The 18,372-nt window shown below is 33.2% G+C and overlaps 1 pseudogene; it reads right to left on the reverse strand.

Moving 5' to 3' along the window:
• Positions 1-218: 218 nt before the first annotated feature.
• LOC149562143 (uncharacterized) lies at positions 219-1,034 on the reverse strand (annotated as a pseudogene).
• Between the last annotated feature and the right edge of the window lie 17,338 nt (positions 1,035-18,372).

Genomic DNA, 18,372 nt, shown 5'->3' on the forward strand with positions numbered 1-18,372 from the left:
TTGATCTTAAGCTAGATTGTGGTGATCCAAAATCATAGATAAACATGACACTCGAGCAAATTAATTGATAAAAGCAGCAATCCTCAATTTGAGGACAAAAATTCAAAATACTACTTTGAATTTGATCTAATATATTTTTACACAATTTCAAAAAATTTGTCACATTCTATGGAGCACAAATTTGTAGAACCCCAAGAAGAAAAGTAACTAAGAGAACATTATGCTTCAACAACCTTCAATTCATCTTTCTCTAGTTAAAATCTAAACTGGTGATTCAAAACCAAATCTATATGTCCAATCCCAACTCCCACATGCAATTTTTGGAAAATTCATTCTGCACCTTTACGTTGGGGGCACTTTTGCACTTGCCCATGGATTTTTAGCCCACAGCCTGAATTGCACATCCCATTCCAGATTTTTGTATCCTTTCCTCAAAAGTAGCCAACAATTGCTCTAACCCTAATTTCTTGCACTTTCTTCTCATGCAAACCTACACTTTCCGTTGTAAATCCCCTGCAATCTCCACTCCACTAAGCCCCAATTTTTCCTTAGTCTCTACAAATTCTTGATCCAATCCTCCTATAGTAAAAGGGTTTTCCAACATTTTAGCAGGCGTGATGTCAATGCAAGCTGCTTGTTCAAGAATTTGATTCTTCCAGAGATCCGCAATATTGATCTGCTTGCAATCATTGTCACTTGATTCAGAGGACGATGAAGAACTTCCTTCAAACCTCCTTTGTTGCATCTTTTGAGCCTTTGCCACCACTTTTTGCAATTTATTTTCCTTCTTCCTCTATTTTTAATCCTCTTTCTCTTGTTCTAATTGAGTCATCAAAACCTCCAGAGCTTCCTACAAATTAGTACAATAATCAATTAATATTATGCCAGGATTTCATTGAAAGGTTAAAGAGAATCTGTTACAAAAACTTCACAAATTACTGAGAAATTTAGGGAAGAGAAATTCAAATTACCGAGAATTTTTTTTGCCTAATGTGTTATACCAGAGGTTTCCTTGCATATCATGTTTTGGCAAATCATGAACTGCAAACCATTTTCAGCTGGTGGCTTACCTGTGTGAGACAAATTCCAGTTGGAGTGAACTCCAAAGGGAAAGCCTATCAGCTAATAAACATATGTGAGTGTATATTTTTCAAGTAATATTTATTTTATTTGAAATAATGTAATGTATTAAAGGATTGTAAATTTGAAGAATTAGTATTTAATGATATTTGCTAATGGATCATAAAGTGGAATAATTCAATATGTGAGGATACTTTATTTGATTAAAGGACTAACAAATACTCTAAAAAGGGAAGGTTATTACTTGACATATTTGTATTAGAGATGCATTCCTATCTGGCTAATACAATTAAGTAAATGAAAAACTCTTGGTGTTAGTATCAGTGATAGGTATAACTATCTATTTGGCTAACACAACAAAGATGGATGTAAGTGTAGGTATCAAAGATGGGTGTAACACCCATTTGGCCAAAATACTACTTAATGGATACAACCTCTATATTGTTGGTATGTGAGAACTATCTCCATCTGATCAACATGCTTGAAGAAGTGTAATGGAAGGAATGTTCTAATGGTGTCAACATATGCATATGTAAACCTTAAAGGGTGCATTCTAGAAAAGAGGGTTGACCAATTGAGGGGCCCAATCTAGAAATGTCTTTAAGGTTTGGGGTTGATATTAAAGGGTTGAATAGTATAGTACAATTCATGATTATGAGATTTCTCATAATTATTTCTTGCAAGTCTTCTAGTGCATAGTAGTAGGAACATTATAATCTACAATTCTTTTCAAATACCTCAAAATTCTCTTGGTTACTAGCATATGCAACTCTAATGGATTTGTCATATACCTTGAAACCAATGAAACTAAATATACAATATCACACCTTGTGTGATTTAGAAACATCAAAGTTCCAACAATGTGTTTGTATGATGTCTCATCAATAATTTTAGCACCATCATCTCTACACAATGTAACTCCATGAGAAATTGGAGTGGAAAGAGGTTTGCAATCATCCATATCAAACTTCTTCAACATATTCTTTGCATACTTGGTTTGGAAAATAATTTTTTTATCTTTAACTTGATAAACCTCTATGCCAAGAAAATACTTCATGAGACCTAAATCTTTCATCTCAAATTCATTCATCATAGAAACTTTGAATTCATCTATCATCTTTGAACAACTACCCATGTATAACAAATCATCAACATACAAACTCATAATGAGAATATCATTACTTTCTTGTTTGTAGTAAAGAGTAGGTTCACTCTTACTTCTTTGGAAGCTAGTGTGCTGAAAATATCCATCAATCCTTGCATACCATGCATGTGGTGATTTCTTGAGGCCATATAAATCCTTCTTCAACTTGTAGATGTGACCTTCTTTGCCTTGAACTTAAAACCCCTGTGGTTATCCCACATATACTTCCTCTTCTAAGTAACCATTCAAGAAGGCACTTTTCACATCCATGTGATGAATACTCCATTTCTTTTGAGTTGCAAGAGAGATTAGCATCAAAATTCAATGGTCTCTTAATATCTAAATTCAATGATCTTCCAAAAATCTTTTTCAATTAAAAATATCTTCATCTTGATTGACTAGTATTGGTAATCAACTCCATTAAACTCTATAATTTTCAAATTATCTATCATTATGAAGCCTCTGAGAACCTTGTGCTCTGATACCATTTATAGTATCTACAACAACAATGAACAAATTTAAAACAATAAGCAAGAGTTGTGAAGAGAAAAATCTGTGCAATCAAAATTAATTCTAGCCCATCAAATAAAGATAATAAAAAATAAAAAGGTAGTGCTCTGTTTTAGAACATAGTAAACACAATATTGAGGCAAATAAACAACTGACTATATTATTGCAGTGTACTCCTGTGTATATGAATTACATCTTAACACAAATATTTATTCAAATTTTGAAAATACAAACTACTCCCTAACTTTTTATTAATCTTCCTATGTAGACGTCACGAGTCCTAAATCTTTCATCTCAATTCATTTATCATAGAAAATTTGAATTCATCTTTCATCTTTGAATAACTACCGATGTATAACAAATCATCAATATACAAACTCACTATGAGAGTATCATTACCTTCTCATTTTTAGTAAAGGGTAGGTTCACTCTTACTTCTTAGGAAGCTATTGTGTTGAAAATATCCATCAATCCTTGCATACCATACATGTGGTGCTTTTTTGAGGCCATTTAATGTCTTCTTCAACTTGTAGGCATGATCTTCTTTGCCTTGAACTTCAAAACCTTTTGGTTACCCCACATATACTTCCTCTTCTAAGCACCCATTCAAGAAGGCACTTTTCACATCCATGTGATGAACATTTAATTTCTTTTGAGCTCCAAGCGAGATTAGCATCTTAATAGTCTCTTGTATTGCTATTGATGAAAAAAATTCGTCATAACCAATGGCATAGCTTTGAGTGAGACCTTTAGCAACCAATCTTGCTTTGTATCTTTCAACGCTCCTATCATTATTATACTTGATCTTGTAGACCCATTTTGTGTCAATTCTCTTCTTCTCGTGTGGAAGCTCTACAAGATTCCATGTCTCATTCCTATGAATGGAATTCATCTCTTTACTCATTTCTTGCATCCAAACCTCATTAGTACATGCATCTTCAGAACATGATGGTTCAAAATCAGCTTTAGCAAGTAATGCAAAATTTATTTTCTCACCTATTGGATCTTCTTCACGTGCTTGATTTCGACACTTCTAATAAATATCACTTAATATTCTTACCTTTCTTGGAGGACCTAGACTTGAGGATGGACTTTCACTAGAAATTGATGAAGGGATACTTGGTGGGCTTGGAGATCTTGAAATAGATCCATTAGTCGACTGCTCATTATCATTATTAATAATAATATCATCATCCAAAATTGATTTTGGCTTTTCAACATGGCCTTTTTGATTACCATAAACTCCCCCTTCATCAAAAATCACATCTCTTGAAACAACAAGCTTATTAGTAATATGATTATAGAATATGTAAGCCTTGCTTTCCTCATTGTAACCCAGAAAATGCATGATTCACTTTTAGCATCTAGCTTTAGGCTATTTTGATCAGGGATACGAACATAAGACAAAAAATCAAAAACTTTAAAATGATTTACATTAGGCCTTTTCTCATACCATGCTTCATATAGAGTCATCTTGTCTAGGGCACTTGTAGGACTTATGTTGAGAATATAGACTATTGTAGCAACTTAATCAACCCAATAAGAATTGCTCAAACCCTTGGTTTGTAGCACGCTCCTTATCATTTATACCATAATACAGTTCTTCCTTTCAACCACTCCATTCTATTGAGGTGTGTATGTAGTTGTGAGTTTCCTTTTGATCCCATTCATCTTACAAACTTTTTGAAAATATTTTGAGAAAAACTCTCCTTCGTGATATGTTCTCAAACATTTGATTATGTTCCCTTTCTCGTTCTCTACACAAGCTTTAAACCTCTTGAACGTATCAAAGGCTTCATCCTTAGTCTTCAAAAAATGTGCCCAACACATGCATGAGTAATCATCAATAAAAGAAATGGATTATGAGGACTTACCCAAGCTCTATGTTTGCATAGGACCACAAATGTCAGAATGAATAAGTTGAAGTGGGTGATGGGCCCTCCATGCATTGCCTTTTGGAAATGATTCCTTTGCATGCTTCCCTTTTGCACATCCTTCACAAAACTATTTATGCTTTTCAACCTTAGGCAATCCAAGAACCAATGCATTGGATGTCAGAATCTTCAAGCTATTGAAATTCAAATGGCCATACCTGAGATGCCATAACTAAATTTTATCCTCATACGCCATATTGACAAGCTAATTGTCATTTTCACCAAACTTCAAAGGAAACATTATATTCTTTGTCATAGGAACAATTGTAATCATTTTATTGCCTTGATTCTTATCATAGATAGTGCATTTCTTATTCTCAAATACCACCCTATAATTCTTCTCACATAGCTACCCAACACTTAATAAATTATTCTACAATTTTGGAGTATAATAGATATCTTGAACACTTTTTTTACCTTCCTTTGTCTAAACATCCATGGCTCCTATGGTTGTGAGTAATATTGGATTTGGAACCATCATCAAGCTTTGAAAATACTTTCTTATTACTAGACATGTGATTAGAGAGCCTCGAATCCAAATGCCAAACATCATTCACATTATTTTTAGCTTTTCCATAACACAATAATAAATTACCTGAGGAAACATCCTCATCTTGAGCATAATTTGCATTATTGTTACCCTATTTCAATCTACATTCTTTATCAAAGTGTCCATACCTATTGCAATGATAGCATTAGATGTTCCTTTTATCAAATCTACCTATGCCTCTTCCTCCTTGAGCACCTCTTCTTCCTCTGGTTCCTCTTGAATAATTTTAATTTTGACCCCTTTGTAAGTCTTTGTTGTTGTTATTGTTGCTGCTAGCACCATCATTCTTTTAAATTTACAATTGGGAAGCAAAATCCTTCTCATTAATGCTAGTAGAAGTGTCTCTCTCTCAATCTAACTTTATGTGACATGAGAGATCCAACTGGCTCATCATACTCCAAGGTGTGTAATTTTTTTTTTCTTCCATAATAATTGTTAGAATATTCCATCTTAGTGTTAGAGATCTCAATACCTTCTGGATCACATTCTCTTGGCTCATAGGTTCACCTAAAGTGGCCATTTTATTAACCACATCCATGACTCTTAGACAGAAATCTCCCACATTCTGTGTTTCCTTCATCTTCAAATTCTTTTATTTTGTTTTCAAGGTTTGTAGCTTCATAACCTTGATCTCACCATTGCCATGGTAAGAATCTTTTAGAGTCTTCTAGTCCTCCTTCTTTCTTTCTAGGCATCAACAATTAGAGAAAATAAGATATTTTCAAGAGCCATCTAACTGTGAAACAAAGCCATTGTATTCTTCTTCTCATCTTCTTTCTTCAATCTCCTTTCATTGGCTATGAGATCATCCCAATTCATAGGCTCTTCATATCCAAATTCAACGATCTCCCAAAAATGTTTTGCAATAAAAAATGTCTTCATCTTGATTGATCAATATTGGTAACCAACTCCATCAAACTCCAGAATTTGCAAATTATTTTCTATGTTGAAGCCTCCAAGAACCTTGTGCTCCAATTCAAAATGTATAAAGTATAGCAACAACAAGTAGAATTAATACAGGAAAGAAAAAATTAAGTAAATAAATTCAAAGACAAAACTCTATTTCAGAACAAATCATACTATGTTTTAGAGCAGAATGATGAAAACTTATATTGTAGCATGCTTTTGTGTATATAAATTACATCTCAGCACAAAGATTTATTCAAACTTGGAAAATACAAATTGTTAGAGTAAAAGGAAATCATTTTGATTTAATTAGTAAGTCATTTATTATCTCTAGTTTAGTTAAACTAAATTTTGGGCATATAATAATTAATTCTTTTATTAATTATTATCATGCAACCTAGGTTAGTTACCTATTAGGGTTTTGATCTACTTTTCACTTTTGATAATGACGATTTCTCTTTTTTCTCATCAAGAATGTCTCATCTATGGATTTGGGAATTCCAGCCTCCATAGCCTTTGCTTCTCTCTTTTTGTGACAGTTGTTTTCATGCAGGTGATTCTTGGGAGCTATAGGGTTGATCTTTCATCAACTTCTACATGGTATTAGAGAATAGGTCATCGGTTCAAGTCCCTCAAGCCCTTTGACCCTTCATCTGCATAGGTTTGGATTATCAACATGGTATGTAGTGGGTACAAAATCTCACATGATAAATGGTTATATACAACTCCATCAAGTGAACCAGTGTAGTGACTATATCCCTAATAGATCCCTCTCCACCATGAGTACAGGCTTTTGGTGTGATGGAAAAATATACATCTTAAGTAGGATGTTAAAGTAATAAGATATTACCTTATTAATTAAATTATTTTGATTTAATTATTAAGTCACTTATTATCTCTAGTTTACTAAAGCTAAACTTTGGACATATAATAATAAATACTTTTATTAATTGCAACCTAGGTTAGTTACCTGTTAGAGTTTTGATCTCCTTTTATAAGGATTGGTATCTTTGTAATTTATTCATTCACTTTTGATAATAAAAAATTCTCTTTTTTCTCATCAAGAATGTCTCATCTATGGATTTGGGAATTCTAGCCTCCATAGCTTTTTCTTCTCTCTCTTTTTGTGATAGGTGTTTGCATGCAGGTGATTCTTGGGAGCTATGGGGTTGATTTTTCATCAACCTCAACACAAAATACTCCCTAACTTGTAATTAATCTTCCTATGTAGACTCCTTGCTTATAACTAACATATCAAAATCTAAATAGATTCTTTAGTCACTAGTGCTAAGTACATGTACAATTGGAAAAACTGATAATGGATTGCATGTGGAAGCCCACACTTATTCTTTGGCAAAACTAAAACTATTTAAGAAAAACTCAGGATGTCTATCTGATGATTTTGGAAACAGTCATTGGCATGATAAAATATAAGTAGAAGAAATAAAACTTGAGCTAATATGGTGGAACACGAGTCATGAATGACATCAATATTCAATGGCATTGTGGATCTTCCCCTTCTATTTGTGGGTTTTGTATATGTATCCATCTTTCAAGTTGTTTTTCCTCCAAGGATGAATTTTGTCTCTTAAACTATTGTGATTTGAGATCGATGCCATGAGGTGAGAAAATGGATATTAAGACAAGAATACAATTTTTGTTCTTCAAAAGAGGAGATGGGCGTCAAAGTATAAAATAATGACGTGAGCTATTTTTGGAAAACCATTTCTCAATTCTTAACAACTCAACATCATTCCTCAGATTTTCTGCAAATTGTGTGGATAACCATGATCATTCCAATTAATTCGTGGCTATTTATATGATTACCGTAACAAGAGAATTTCTTAGATAGTAGTTTTTGTTGCTTGATATGTAGAATAAGAGTCGTTCCTTTTCATATTGCTCTTCATGGATGTTATTGGAGGTACCAAAATATGTTTTCCTACAATGTTGTTGAGAGCTAAAGAACAAGATTGCAAAAGTCACAGATGCCTGGACTTTGTTAGTTTCTGGTGTGCTATGTGAATGTCATGTTTGGGTTGTTGCGTATCTTTTCTCCTTTTTGGATAGATTGTTTGGGTTGTAGTCATATTGTTATGATAATTTATATTAGGATTTGTAAATGATTGTAGTTTCTATCTAATGATTTTAATGGATGAAATCAAATGTTTGAATGATCTATTGATCTTTATATATTTGACATCTCTATATATCGATGTATGAGATATATTATATATATACATATTTTAAATATAAATTATTATTATTATGATAATACATTGAACGAATATTAAATATTGTGATAATTAATATGAGTTAAGAAGAGACATATCTCTTAGGGAGACATGCCTCTTCATATCATATACATATTTTATTTTTAGAGTAACATAAAACACACACAAATCAATAAGTTCTATTACAAGTTATAGCAGAGACAAATTATTCAAACTTAACATGATATCAGGCCAGGCTTTTCCTGCCTATGATGAAAATAAAATAAAATAATTATTTATTTTGCAATTGAAGGAATCGCCAAAAGATAATAATTAACATTTGTCTTCACATTTCTAAGCACTAGTAAATATTATCAAGCTATTTGATCATTCCATATAAAGGTGCAGTATTTGTCATGAGTTGTGCCTTGTATTCAAGTTAATGAAACAATACCAAATCATAATGATCCATAGGGATTTGTGTTTGGTTGTCATAGATTAAAACCTAGTTGATAGTATTCATCACCTTGAGATAAAGATGGTTCGTAGAAATTGTCGAAGATTAAGGATTTTGTAGCATTTACTAAGAACTATCAATATATTGATTTGATAAGTATTGACAACTTTAAACAAGTATTTTGGATTATGTTTTTGTCTGCACACTATCATATATGTATTGTAAAAATAATTGTGAAGATCTGTGAGGACTCCAAACCAAAGAATGGGAGAAATAGCTCCAACTTGGTAGCATTGGGAGATTAGTCAACACTTTAACTAGGAAATTTTAAATGAGTCAACTAGAAATACAATAATCCCATAGAGCATTCTCTCCAACATACCAATACATGGATTCAAAAGACATGATGGAGAACAATGACTATTGTAACTAAATAACTACTTTCTATACCTTCCACAACAAAGGAGCAAGTATGAGAATGTGACTATTTGGTGTGCCAATTATATTCAATCTTGATTGTTCATAGTATTTGTAAAAGGTTATCTTTGTTGTGGCCTAAAAATATGGGTTGCATTCTGATTAATGAGGATTCTAGAAGTTGCCTACATGGACAATAGATTGGGGGTTGCCTACAATGAAAATCCATGAGCAATAGATCTTCACTACATTTAGTAACATAGTCCCACTCCACATTGGCCTTTCTACAAGTCTAGGTTGGTTCTTCAACGGATGGAGTTAGTTTGTGTTCCTTGTGAAATGAAGTCGACCCTTGTATTGAATGATAGATAGTGAAATAATTTATTTATGGAACCTTTGATGAAGTTTTTAGCTAATAGTAGTTCATGGGTTTGAAGATTAATAATTGACAATTTTTTTATAAGAATTAGAGTTCAAAATATTAAAGGGCAATCATTATATTGTCGTTTATTTTAATAAATGAAAGCATCATGATTAAATATATTCATGAGATAATGTTCTTCATGGAAAAGTAGTATCGTATGAGACTAAATCTTTGGAGGTTACAATGTTCCTATATTCACTTGATACTTATTTATGATGTTGCACTAAGTCTAATGTGATTATGTTGGGGTGATGCTTATTTCTAGAGTTAACGATTCCACACCAAGGATGAAAGACTCACAATAGAGCGATGATAATCATTCACAGAATCAAATTCAAGAATCTCTCATTTTTCAATCCTAAGTTTTGTCTTTGAACAAAATCACAAAGAGATCATACCCATATCCTAAGTTTTATCTTTGAACAAAATCATGAAGAGATCATACCCATATGGAAACAAATAGATGTCTACATTTACAATTTGAGGGCATTGTACTAAAGATTGGCTCTCCTTGTTTTAGTTGGTGCACATCTGAGACAATGTGTGGACGTGATTTTTTATATTTATAGGTGTGATAGGGTTAAGACATTTTTGAAAGCCAAGATTTACTTGTAGTAATGGAATCCCTATTCAATAGAAATTGATTGTTGAACCTTTGAACTATATGTATGATATGATGAGGGAGATTATATTTCACTCAGATATGTAATCAAACTATTGACATTGACATGACTATTGATTGCAGAAGGCAATATTAAAGCATTGACATTAGCATGAAAGGTGACCAGCTCTTTGTCACATGGCCAACAATTTTCTTTCCTCTTGAATACATTGGGTTTCAATGTCAAATTTTCTTCTATCAGTTTTGTTGTATGGGTATGTTTGGAGGCTAAGGAAATAGAAACAAAATTTGCTTCGAGAGTAATCTAGCATTGAAGAGTAGTTATAGATTTTGCATTACTATTGACCCTAAACATAATTTGATATAGTGTCATTACCTTTAGTTGTCTTCTTTACTACATTAATTTGGTTACAATTGCATTACAACAATCACATCATGTCTGCATATCACTTTGGAGGAAAATATAGAGGTTGATAACTTGATAGTGATTGAAAACTCTATAAAGTGGAATAAGTGGGAATTTTATATTGTGGGGAGGAATAATAGTTCCAATCCCATTTGAACCGTCCTTAGAGGGGACATGATTCAAAGGGGAGATGTCTCTCAAACAATATGAGAATGTGTCTACTTCATAAATAAAGTCTTTTAGAAACCTTCATAATGACAAACAAGAGCCAAACAGTGTACTCAAATTGTTTGACAAATGCTTATATGTAGATATTTTCTGATTTGATGCATTGGAGCAACTTGTATCAAGGATGTTGATGTACAAATAAGTATTTATTATCCTTAAGTATTATATTTATCTACTCATTCTATCCTCTCTCTCTTAATTATATTTTTATGTGCACTATAAGTGCTAGTTGCCTTGACTTTTTCTTTTGTCTCTAGGGATGTTCTTGTAGAAAAAGAAGAATGGTACACTAGGCATGTTACCAAATATTGTGTAGGATTCAATCTTATGAAAATAGCTCCAATGAATTTTTGATCTAGTATTCATTAGTCATCTGATGTTCATGCTAGATAAAGTGAGGCTATTGGAGCAAGATATCTTCTATTTGAGAATTATGAGTATCCTTCTATAACAAAAGGGATTCTGGCACATTCGTCAGAGGTAAACTTGGAAGTCAAGTGGTTGATGCATGAACTTGGAACTTCATAAGGGAGCCACTTTAGCATGAACGTTTGATGTAAGAAAACTTGGGGATAAACCCCTAGTTTAGTACATTCACTCATGTTACTATGAATCACAATATATTCTATGACAAAAGGAGTAGATAGAGGATATGATTTAGTTGATTTTGATTCAGAGGGAGTAGACCACATCAAGATGGATTTTATATTGATTAGGAAATTGTAACAATTAGAGTCCACCGTGATTCATGAGATGGAGTTCAATGTATGTAAAAAAAGGCCTTTATGCAAATGCCTAAACCATAAATGAATACTTGGAATGTTAGTCATCTAGAGTACATTATCACTGAAGATCTAACAACTAATATTTTCCCTAAGCCTTGTGCAAAAAGTGAAGTTTGTATATTTTTGAAGAAAAGCTCGGAGTTATGGGTCAGACCCCTTACTAAGAGGTAAACTCAACACTAGTGATTTCCTAGGATGTATCATCATTCTTTGTGAGAGAAAAGTTTGAGGTAAAACTCGTGTTCCACCCTCTGAGAATATTCATGGTGGACCTACCTTCTTATATGGTTCATGTTGGATGTTATGTGAGTTATTACATGATCTTGTGAAAAATACTTGAGAGGTGACAATATTTCAATAAGTTTACTTGGGGTTACCATTGTAAGGTGACGATCTTAACAATAGTTTAACTTGATATAATGATGGATGTCATTTGGTTGATGTCCCTAAAGATCATGATAGTGCATATCTCATGTAATTTAGTGATTAGTTAGTGAGATATAGCACGGTGTATACTATGAGACTTAGTATATGGGGACACCATGTGCATATATTTTCCTTAGTAGGCATCATGAGATTAGATGCTAGTGCACATATCAAGGGAAATATGAGTGTGGTGAATATCTTATGGTTGATATACATGGAGGGACTATATTTTTTATAATAGTGTAAGGTAACATCTTGGATATATTAAGTACTTGGTGAATATCACGACACTTGATATTTGTAGGTGATTACTCTGAGTACTTGGTAAATATCAGGAGACTTGATACTAGTACGCCATTACTCTTGATATCATGAGCTGATATCATTATGGTGGATATCTCCCAATTCAAGATATTTGTGAGCAATGCCATGCAACCTATTTCACATTAAAGTGATTTTTCTTTTCATACTAAGTTATTTATTTGGATTGAAATAATCCTTCCTAGCTAAGATTAGTATTAATGATTGTAGCCTTGATCAAATGATTCCAATCAATGAAATCAAATATTTGAATGGCTTATTGGCCTTTAAACATTTGGTTTATATCTTTCTCTATTATAATCATGGAACATTATAATTATTGATAATAAATTATTAAGTATACACACACACACACACATATCTGTATGTATTTATGCATATGAGATATACATACATACATACATACATACATACATACATACATACATACATACATACATACATACATACATACATACATACATACATACATACATACATACATACATACATACATATATATATATATATATATATATATATATATATATATATATATATATATATATATATATATATATATATATATATATATATATATAATTACCATTATGATAATATGTTGAGAAAATATTATTTGTGATAATTAATAATAGTTAAGAAGAGACATGTCTTCATATCATATACATATTTCATTGTAAGAGTAACTTGAAACACACAAAAATCAATGAGTGCTATTACAAGTTATTGTAGAGACAAGTTTGTCTCAAATTAACAAGATTAATTTCTTACATCACAGAAGGTTCATTTTTGCACAGAAATTTCAAGTATTCAATCTAGTACTTAAGAGGCATTTCATACTCAAATTCCTATTTTAAGGAATTAAAGTGAAAGATTGGTGGAAACACTTAGGGATTATTAGCTACATTACAATATGCTTTTGAGTTGTATTTGGAATCATGTGTTTGTGTTGGTGTGAGTTTTTATTCTACTACGCGCATAATCAAATACACAATGTTTTATAATGAAACATTAAATACCTAATCTTCTCTTGAATAAAGTTATCCCTTATGCTAAGCTTGCAATGTAAGACCACACAATAATTTCAAGGTTCCATTAATTGTAGATACCTACTCAATGATATGATGTGATATGATGGTAAAACCTTAGGGACTTACGCTATTTCTCAAGATTTGACGATGCACTTCTAAAGATATGGCTTTACAATGTGTAATGATTTTGTTTTGATACTTGTCTTTTTTACTTACTTAAACTTGAGTATTGCCTCTATTCCTAAGACTAGATGCAAGGACTTTTGAATGGCTTGGACTCTACTAGATGAAGCTTAATCAACAACTTGACTCACCTATTGCAAACTTCTAAGGTGTACTCAAATGGTTTCACATTGATCTCTCATCTTCAATCCCATCAAATAGATGAAAATTAAACACTCAATATCAATTGAAGTTAAGTATTAATATTCATCGGCTTACCACACAAGGAACTCTTAACACTATTTCTCAAGATTTGATGATGCACTTCTAAAGATATATGGCTTCACAATGTGCAATGAAAATATTATTCTTTTGTTTTTGACATTATTCTTTTTAACTTAAACTTGACTATTGACTCTATTCTTAAGATTGAATGCAAGGACTTGCAAATGACTTGGACTCTACAAGACGTAGCTTAATCAACTAGATGAAGCTTAAAATGCAAGCTAGAGAGAAGAAGAAGGAGAAATGGTATTTGGATATAGAGGGATAGGTGTTGGGCTCTAGAGATAATGGGAAGGAAAAACCCTGTATAAAAGAGATGGCAAGGAGGAATTTGGAGGAAGGGGATGAGGAAGAAAGGGAGGTTGAGACTAGAGAGGAACCTCAGATTTTGAGGGGGGAAAGTTGAAGATGGAGGTTGTGAGTAAGGACCCCTCTCATGTTTCTACTACTTTTTCTATGAAGCCTTACAAGTTCAACCGTGATACATATCCAGACACCCATGCCTCTTAAGATGTTTCGGCTATGATTGCCTCCTCCCATGGGAGGAATGATTAAAAAGAAAAAGAAAAGTTTTTATCTAACTCCTATGTTGCAAGTGAAGGCAAAAAGATCCCAGGAAAATCGAAGATGGACGTTGTAAGGACCCCTCTCACGTTTCAACTACTTTTTCTATGAAGCTTTATAACTTCAATCATGACACTTATCTAGACACTCATGCCTCTAAAGATGTTTTGCTTATGACTGCCTCATCCCCTAGAAGGAACGATAAAAAAGAAAAAGAGAAGCTTTTATCTAACCCCCCTATGTTGTAGGTGAAGGAAAAATACCCCCTTCTCCCCTCCCCCCCCCACATGGGGAATTGTGTTGTTTGTCTCACTCTGGTTGAGAATGTGGCAGATACCAATTGTGAGCTAAATAAGCTTAAGGATGTAGACACTCAAAAATGGTTTGTGTCTACACTGTAATCACTTTTTCACACTAACTCGTCACATTTTCTCATTTCACTAATTCTGATCTTTTGGCCAACTTGATTATCATTCAACCAAATTTTAACAATATTCTTCATCATTCATATCCCCTTTCAAATCAATTGTAGATCGCTCCGAAACCAATCCCCTTTTTATCCAAACTTTCTGGAATCGACCCGGAATCATCCAAATCAACCTGGAATCACCTTGAATCAACTAAAAATCATCCCTAATAAACCCAAAACTGTCCCAAATGAACCATAATCAATCTGAAGCATGTCATATATCCCAAATGAATCATCATCTATCAAATTCTAGGCATTGTAGTGGCTCTCAATGCCTCAGAAACCTATCAAACCTTATCAAACCCGTCATATCTGACCTTGGTAATGTCATAGCTCTCAGTACTGGGTCAAATTGTCATTCTTGTCATCTGATCATTGTCATTTTTGAGTCCATTAGTGTCAGATCGTGACATCATCAAACCATTTTAATAACATTGACAATGTCTACCAATGTTATTATGATCAACCTTATCAATCAATTTCAATCCTATAAAATTTAGAATGGTTGTTAAATGTTACATATTTTAATCCATGTCATGTGTCCTTGGCATGTTATCAATCCAAATCAATCATTCAATTTGACCATGGCTTTGGTCTACCCATCATCATCCTAGTCGATCTGCATAATTGTCACATTTCATCAAAGGACATTGTTGCATTTATCTAATCAAATTGGCCAATCATTTGCTAATTTATCTTATAGGATTAGGTAACCCATAATCTAATCCTGTGACATTTCGATCATTTTCATCTCACATTACTAATCATTCTTCCTAACATTCTCAATTAATTGATATTCATTAATTAATTGATTTGTCTTCGCAAACTATGGGAATTCACAATTTCCTAAGTTCTATTTTCTACCTCTAATTTCCATTTTCTAATTTTCATTTTTGTGGATATATGGATTTTTAATTCAAATATTCCACATAATCTTGCCACATGGACATCTTATGTCATGGATTTTAGCCTTACACTTGGCTAAGACTTTTCATAATCCATATATTCTTATTCCTTTTGCATATCTATATTTAGTTGTCATCATCATAGATTCTTGGCTATAAGTGGCTTTGAGGTGTCACATGACGTGCCATAGATCCTCTTCCATTTTTAGTCATGTTGACTTCCACGCATCATAGAATCCTACAAGTGGTTTGGAGACGTCATATGCATGTCATAGATTCTCCTCCATTTATAGGCATGTTGACTTTTGGGTGTCATAGAATCTACATTTGACATCTTGTGTCATATGCGTCATGGATATCTTAAGGAATATCGTGCCAAGTTGCGCATTTCCGTTGACGAGTGTCCATCCTCTCATTCAATCCTCTCCTCTTGCACGTTGGCTATAAATTTGGCCTTCTTTCTCCCATTTCTGGTCCCTTGGTTCTTAATCTTTTAGAGTCCTTGGTCCCTTAAATTTCAAATCACTCTTCAAGTATTCTCATAACATCATCCCATCATAGGCTTTTGCTTTTCAATTGTGTGCATTATAGACAATTGGAGCTACATCATATGAGAAGAAAGGACATGGGAGCTACAACTAAAGAGGGAGTTTTACTTTGTGTTGCTTTCTTTATTTTGGTTGGCTTTCATGATAGACTGGAGGATTTTTAGTGCATGTTTATTGAGTTTGGTGATTGCTCATAGTATGCTAGATGTTTAACCCTTTTTCTTGTCCTCGAAAGGCAAGGTTCTCAGCTCTGGACAAGTGCTTCAGAAGCCTTTCAAAGTTTGTTGTGAAAGTGACTCATGTTGTGGTCACTACCCTCCAACTATTGTTGTAGGAGAAAGAAGAGGAAGGGCTTGGGACAGAGGACTCTTAAGATACTCTATGGCTTCCTTGTTGAAAATTGGGTGAATGCATTGTTGGCTGGGAAGGGAAAAGATAAGGCTAAAAAATAGACTTTTGTTGTCATTGCTTTATATTTTGTTTATTATGTTATGGTAGGGTGTTCTAGCTTTGATACTTATAATTGGCCTTGCATGGCCTTATACTTTATACTTTTAAGACTTTATTTGTTGAGTAGGTTTAAGTGGTTTTGCGGCTGTTGTAATCGTGGTTATTTTGATATCTATTATATCGTTGTTGGTAGTAGCACTCTTGAATATGCAAAATCCTATTGTTGGAGGTTTTAGGGGTTTGTACTTCATTTGTTGGTAGTTTGTTGGTTGGACTATCATTGTTTTTGTAGAAGGGTTTGCCCCCTAGATTTGATTGCTTTAAAATAAAAAAATATTGTAAAGTTTGAAGCATTTAATTTTTAAATTATATCAACAATTTTATTATCCATGCTTAGCACAATTTATGGTAAAATGCAATATCTAAGATTGTTTTTCTTAAACAATAGCTAGGGACTCTTGTTTTATGAGAGCTTTTGTTTTACTTGTTAATGAATTTATTTGTGTTTTTACTATAACACTCATAAGTTCTCATGCGTTCAATTATTGATCCTCTTTTTATCAACATTTAGATTTTTTTAAATTTACATATAGATTAATTACAATTTATAGTAACATGTGATAGCATTCGATAATATATTCACTAGTGGATGATTGTCTATTGAACCCTCTCTCACTCCCTCTCCCTTATGTGGCACTCTTTCTATTGACTGTTCCAAATTTTACCATTTTTACAATTCAAAAATTAACAATAATACTAAATTTATAGGCAATTTATTTTTAAATTAATTTCTAATCATTAACTTCTCTTTTATTAACTAACCCTAATTTTGGCACAGGCTAAATTATTTTCCATTTCAAAAAATAACAACAATAATACTCTGGTCGAGTTTGGAGCTCATCCCTTTTGGTTGGTTGTCACTTTTGATCTGATCTGGTTTCTTCATCGTCTTCGTGGTTTTGTTGACTTTGTTGGTGCCCGATGTAGATACTCTTAGTTGGCTTATTGTTCCTCTGTCTTTGTGGCAGAGTTTGATCCGACCTCTCGGGCCCATTGTCAGTCCGCACAAGTTCGTCTTTGTTGGGTTTGATTGGGATAGATATTGATCACATCTCCATTCTTGTTCTCTCTCGATGCTCATGGGCACCTCCTCTCCTCTCAGCAGGAGTTGAACCAACATGTCAAACTTGATATTTATAGACACTATATCTCTACGACTTGGTGTAACCTAATTGGTGGGTTATGCCCAAAGATGACCTTTTACACAAAACACTTTCCGATTATCAGGGACAGAACCATTGCACCTCCTAGGTACTTATCTCAACGTTGGTGTCATGCCTTACGCATCTCTCTGGGATCCTTTAGGGTTGGATCCCACTAGCTCTAAATTTAGACTAAACACCACATGGGCAAAGAGGATTGAACCTGTCACTTGTGTACCTTGGTCACGATCGAGACAAAGATCTATTTCATCTTTCACTATCCTACCTACTACAAGATTCATGAGAGATTGTATTGCTTATCTAGGGAGTGTA

Source organism: Cupressus sempervirens, chromosome 4 (genome assembly GCF_028749045.1).
Source record: "Cupressus sempervirens isolate cs-2001-9-10 chromosome 4, ASM2874904v1, whole genome shotgun sequence".
Lineage (NCBI taxonomy): Eukaryota > Viridiplantae > Streptophyta > Pinopsida > Cupressales > Cupressaceae > Cupressus > Cupressus sempervirens.